This window comes from Sciurus carolinensis, chromosome 10 (genome assembly GCF_902686445.1).
Source record: "Sciurus carolinensis chromosome 10, mSciCar1.2, whole genome shotgun sequence".
Taxonomy (NCBI): domain Eukaryota; kingdom Metazoa; phylum Chordata; class Mammalia; order Rodentia; family Sciuridae; genus Sciurus; species Sciurus carolinensis.
In genome coordinates, this window is record NC_062222.1 from 101,438,344 (window position 1) to 101,444,772 (window position 6,429).

Here is a 6,429-nt window from a genome sequence, read left to right on the forward strand (position 1 = left end):
AAGTGTTGATCAGTGTGTGTGTGTGGAAATGTAATAGCAAAACAACAACAACAAAAACAGAAAAGAAGATCAATGGTACAGAATAAAGGACACGGACACAAACCCAAATAAATACAATTTTCTCATACTAGACAAAGGGGCCAAAAATATGCAATGGAGAAAAGATAGCCTCTCCAACAAATGGTGCTGGGAAAACTGGAAATCTGTATGCAACAGAATGAAACTAAACCCATATCTCTCACCATGCACGAAACTAAACTCAAAATGGATTAAGGATCTTGGAATCAGACCAGAGACTTTGCATCTTATAGAAGAAAAAGTAGGGCCAGAGCTTCAACATGTTGGCTTAGGACCAGACTTCCTCAACAGGACTCCCATAGCACAAGAAATAAAAGCAAGAATCAACAACTGGGATAGATTCAAACTAAAAAGCTTTCTCTCAGCAAAGGAAACTATCAGCAATGCGAACAAAGAGCCTACAGAGTGGGAGAAAATCTTTGCCAATCATACTTCAGATAGAGCACTAATCTCCAGAATCTATAAAGAACTCAAAAAACTCTACACCAAGAATGCAAATAATCCAATTGACAAATGGGCTAAGGAAATGAACAGACACTTCACAGAAGAAGATCTACAAGCAATCAACCAACATATGGAAAAATGTTCAACATCTCTAGTAATAAGAGAAATGCAAATCAAAACCACCCTAAGATTCCATCTCACCCCAATTAGAATGGCGATTATCAAGAATACAAGCAACAACAGGTGTTGGCGAGGATGTGGGGAGAAAGGTACACTCATACATTGCTGGTGGGGCTGCAAATTAGTGCAGCCACTCTGGAAAGCAGTGTGGAGACTCCTTAGAAAACTTGGAATGGAACCACCATTTGACCCAGCTATCCCACTCCTTGGCCTATACTCAAAGGACTTAAAATCAGCATATTACAGAGATACAGCCACATCAATGTTCATAGCTGCTCAATTCACAATAGCCAGATTGTGGAACCAACCTAGATTCCCTTCAATTGATGAATGGATAAAGAAACTGTGGTATATATATATACAATGGAATATTACTGAGCCATAAAGAATGATAAAATGATGGCATTTGCAGGCAAATGGATGAAATTGGAGAATATCATGCTAAGTGAGATAAGCCAATCTCAAAAAACCAAAGGACGAATGATATTGCTAATAAGTGGATGATGACACATAATGGGGGGTGGGAGGTGTTAGTTTTAGGGTTAGAGTTAGGGTTAGGGAGTGGGGCAAGAATGGAGGAAGGAAGGACTGTATAGAGGGAAAAGAGGGGTGGGAGTGGTGGGGGAAAGGGAAAAAATAACAGAATGAGTCAAACAACATTACCCTATGTAAATTTATGATTACACAAATGGTATGCCTTTACGCCATGTACAAACAGAGAAACAACATGTATCCCATTTGTTTACAATAAAAAAAAAAAAAAAAAAAAACAGAAAAGAAAAGAAAAATACCCCAAACCCGCAACCCCTTTTGAGGAAATGAAATAGAAAAAAATATGGAGTACTTACAGGCTACAATATTAACAAAGAATATTAGAAAATAAAATAACTCTATCTATTAACATATATAGTTTTCAGAACATTCTTTTGAGTGGGAAAAAACCAAGTTGCAGAAGTGTGCATGGAGAAAGATACTGCTTTGTAAACTTTAAAATATATACCACAAACTATACGTTGGTGTGGATGCTTATGTTAGGTAGGTAAAAGGATGAAGAATGACCTGGAAGGACACACAACAGACATAGAGTAGAGGCTGTTTTTAGGGAGGCAGAGAAGAGGGAAGACAAAAATGGACCTGGAAATGACTGTTTGTCAAAGGCTTTAACTTTAGTCCTAAAGTTTTATTTTTTTCACACGCCCAAAAGACTGCCAATTTGACAAAAGTCAATTGTTATTAATTCCTGGTGGTAGAAATATGGATGATATCATTGTAAATTGTTTTGTATTTTGAAATGGGGGGTGCATTATACATGTCCATTAAATAATTCATTACATAATACAAAACTCAAAATCTACAAAAGATGCACAGTGAAAACTATTTCCCCTTCCACTCCTGTTTTCCAGTCCCTGGCTCCTCTCCCTCAGAAGTAGGCTATTACTATTACCACTGCTTGTTGATTTTTCCAAAATGATTTCTTGTCTCTTTACACATATATGTGTGTGGTCTCTCTCTCTCTCTCCCTCTCCCTCTATCCTCCCCCCCCCACATATTTGTTCTTCCCCCCCTACAAATAGAAGCATACTCTGAGGTATTTCTGAGGTATATTTAATACCTGTTGAAATGGAAATGCTCTGTTATTTTTAATGACTGCATAGTATTTCATCCTATGGGACCTCTTTTTGGAAGAAAAAATATTTTTAAAAGGTTAGGAAGAAAGGAAGAAGGAAGGAGGAAGGAGAGTTGGGTCTCTGTTGCAGGAAGAAAAGAATGCTAATTCAGTAAACAATGGTGATACCTTGAATATTCTAGAACAGGAAAATGATAATATATGTTCCTTAAGAAGGTTAATTTGGGAGTAATTTTCCTGGTGATTTGGAGGGAGAGTGAGACTGGAGATGAATAGACCAGTTAAAAGCTTACTCAAAGTGGGCTGGGGTTGTGGCTCAGTGGTAGCTCTCTCACCTAGCACGTGTGAAACCCTGAGTTCGATTCTCAGCACCACATGTAAATAAATAAATAAAAACAAAGGCCCATCAACAACTAGAAAAAATATACTTAAAAAAAAAAAAAAAACCTAGTCAAAGACAAGCAATAACCAGCACCTAATAAATTCAAGTGACAATTCAAATAAAAAGATGAGAATAAAGGCAAGGGGATTGCTAGAGTAGAAACATATGACTTGACAGAGGATGAATGAGCAGGAGAAAGAGTCAGCGATAACTCAAACTCCAGTTCTAAGTGAACTTAAGTAAGCGAAAACAGATTCTGTGAACAGATGGAAAGTCAGAAAAACAGCTGGTTTGATGAGAAAAAAAATGAAAGTCCCTTTGGACATATTGGCCACAGGACTCTGTTGCAGATGCTTGAGAAAGCAAGTTAAAGAAGCTTGAATAATAGGAAGTATGCACAATATTCCGAATGAATAGATGAGTAAAACATGGTGCAGGAGCTACGAAAAGTAGCCAAGGCTGGATATGTGGAATTGGGAGATACCTGCATAAAGGTGAAGGTTGAACTCTGAGGAAGATGGGTAGAAACAGGAGCCTCCTAGTCCTCAGTAGAGCAGGATGCTGAATATGGCACTGTATAGACCACTGATTTCTATGCAATATATGGTGCCACTACTACAAATAGAAGGACACAGAAAAAAATTGCCGGGACAGAGAAAGCTCCAGTCCATAGGATTATAATTGGTAGTCCTGAACTTACTACTGAAAATGTGAAGCCCAAGTCCATCCACCTCTCTAGTGGCCACAGAATCATCGGAACTGAAATATCCTTACAATCCTGACCTGCTACAACAGGATTTTATGAGTTGGGAGAAAGTGATAAGCAAAGAGGTGGGGAAGGAGGCTTCAATAAAGAGTTGGAGAGGTAGCAAAGCAGATTGGGATTCACTCCCTCATCATTTTTACCCCTACTTCCTCCCTCCCCTTTCCCTCTCTCCATGATCCCTCTCTCCCTTCTTTCCTTTCTTCCTTTTCCACAAAATCCATGGGTACTTGCTAGGTACTAAGCACAGTGCTAAATGCTAAGAAGATATGAATGAAATAAAAACTGGACGAAATTTATTCCTTCCCTTAAAGAGCTCAGTCCAGTGAAATTCCATGAAAAATCTTTTCTGGTGTTTTCCCTAAAGACGGTAAGAGAATTCAGAATTTCTGCACAGTTGGGATTTAGGAGCAGCCATCCAGTGAGAAGGGGGCTAGGAATTTATCCTGAAAGTCTGCATTTGCTTACCAAATCTTTTTTTTTTTTTTTTTTTAAGTGTGTTTATTTGGGGATGGCTTGGGAATCCTAAAGGACAAATTAGAAGGTAAACCCCTCAAGATCACCCCGTTAAGATTGAGTTGATGTTTTAAGACATGCAGATTGAAAGTATTTCCCTGCATTGTAAGTAATTGGCTGAGTCCTAAAGGCCTGGTCTTTGCTGGTCTTTGCTTCCGTGGAGGCTGCCACACTGACAGGAAAGAGGCAGGGATTAGCAGCAGCGTGGGGCAGCTGGTGAGTGTTCCTCTACTATGCCTTTCTTGTCCCGACCCGCGGGACATCAACACGGGACCGCAAACCTAAGAGAGAAGGAATGAAGGGACAAGAGACGCAGGGAGAGGCAGCAAGACAGGAATTCTGATCAAGCTGCAAATTTTTATTGTTCACACAGGGGTATTTATATGCTCAGGGAATGAGGGGTATGACGAGGTGCAGCCTGGTTGGCTGTGTTCTTCTATTGGGCTCCTGATAGGCTGCAAGTTCCCGCCGGCGGGAAGGTGAGGTTCGCAACGGACGGCACCATAGGCGCCATACTGTCAGAATTATCAGCCAGGAGGGGGGAGGGGCGCTGATGCTTATTGTAAAGGTCAGAATGTTCTCAGAATGAGAACTTCTTGGTCCCTGACACTTTCTGGCATTGCATGGAAAGGGCTTGGACTTTGAAGTTTGTTTCTGCACACCAGCTCTACAATGAAAACCTGATGATCATGAGCAAATCACGTTACCCTCTGAGCTTCATATCCTCCCCTGTGAAACAGAAACTGTGAGGCCTGTGTCTCAGATTAAATGTGCTAACATGTGCCTCACGTCATGCCCGAACTCCAAGGCATTTAGTAAAGTTTTCTTTCCCCCTTTCCTGTGTCCTTATGGTCCTAAAATTGTGGAGGCTGAAGGCAGCATAGAAGGTCTTTCTCACCTGCCTGTCATTGACAATTCCCAGAGGCATTCTCTGAAGCAATCAAAAATTTTACTTCAAGTCAAGAACCTTTCAGAATTTGGAAAGATTCTGATGATGCAGATGGGAAGCACCTGATCCTCTTAGAGAGGCTGACCTTTTTTTTTTTTTTTACTGGTTTCCAACTGCTTCCACTAAATCCTTCACTACACCCTTATCTTTCCCCACTGAGGTTCCTCTTCTCCTTGTCATGGGTGTCCATTGAGCTGCTGACTGTTGGCTCCACATTTATCTAATTATTCAGTACATGCTACTCCAATTTCCTCTTCCTACTGAGTCTCACTGTCATTCTGGGCAACATCCATAGCTGTGAAATATGACACATCTGGGACATCTGAGTCCCCAGCATGACTGGCTTGTGTCTTCCTTGACCCTGGTGACTTTCTCTTCCTTTCCACTGTGGTCACCTGAGTCCCTGAGTCAGAGATACTTCACCTTTACCATCATAACCTCCACTATGGCATCTCATTCCTGACCACAGGGTCCTCTGCTTCCAGCTCTTTATTTTATTTTTTCCTACTAGACGGGTTCAACCGTATTGAGCTATTTGCCCCCTTGACCTTTAATTTGCTAAACTGCTCTTTTTCCAGTCTCCCTTCTTCTTCCTTTAGCCTTGTACTGTTGCATTATGGGACCCCACCGATGCCACGAGGTCCTACAAATTCCTACCCTGGCTCTCTCTTGCCCCGGCCTGTGCTGCCGTCTCCAGGTTCTCACAGCATTGGGAAACTGGCAGTGTTGCACTTCGAATCCTCCAGCCCTCCAGGCCTTCTGGACAACAGAGCATTCCACCACTCAGTGACTTGACTCCTGCAGCTCTCCCTCCCACCCCTCTCTGCCATTGATTCCCATGAACTGACTACTCTTCACCATCTGACCCACTGCAGTTGCTGGAGGCACCTTGTTCTTTCATGTGTGTATCTTTGTACCCACGTCTGCTTCTGCCTGGAATCCTGTTCCACCTCATAATGGGCTTGGATACGTGTTTACTCTGCCCAAGATCTCTGTAGCCTTGCCTTTTCAGGAAGCTTTCTCTCAAGCTTCCGGCAGAGAATTAGGAACAGCTCTTCTTGGATCCCACAAGATCTCATGCCTCTCATTTCCTTTTTGCTCTGAGATCCATTACCCGTTCCTACCCACTCTGTTAATCTTTTCAATTTATTAATTAATTGAGCACAGATGTTGATTACTTGTTGAGTTTTCATTTTCTTTTTTCTTTTTATTTTTTTGGTGGTGCTGGGGATTGAACCCAGGGCCGTGTGCTTCCAAGGCAAACTCTCTACCAACTGAGCTATATCCCCAGCCCGGGATTATTATTACTATTTTTTTCTGTAAGAATCCATCAAATGTTTCAGACTTGTAGATCTGGAATGTCATAGAGGCTCGGCAGAGCAGGTGTGTGTTTGTTTTTGTAGGCAACAGCCAAATATTTTGCCAAAGAGATTGTACCATCTTCCTAACCCTCAGCGATATATCATTCGGTGTTGTCAGTCTTAAATTTT

General features: G+C 41.4%; 1 non-coding gene across 1 annotated transcript; it reads right to left on the reverse strand.

Moving 5' to 3' along the window:
- Positions 1 to 6,155: 6,155 nt before the first annotated feature.
- On the reverse strand, positions 6,156 to 6,228 carry Trnap-ugg (transfer RNA proline (anticodon UGG)). Its single transcript has one exon. It is a non-coding gene; the product is annotated as a tRNA-Pro (tRNA).
- Between the last annotated feature and the right edge of the window lie 201 nt (positions 6,229 to 6,429).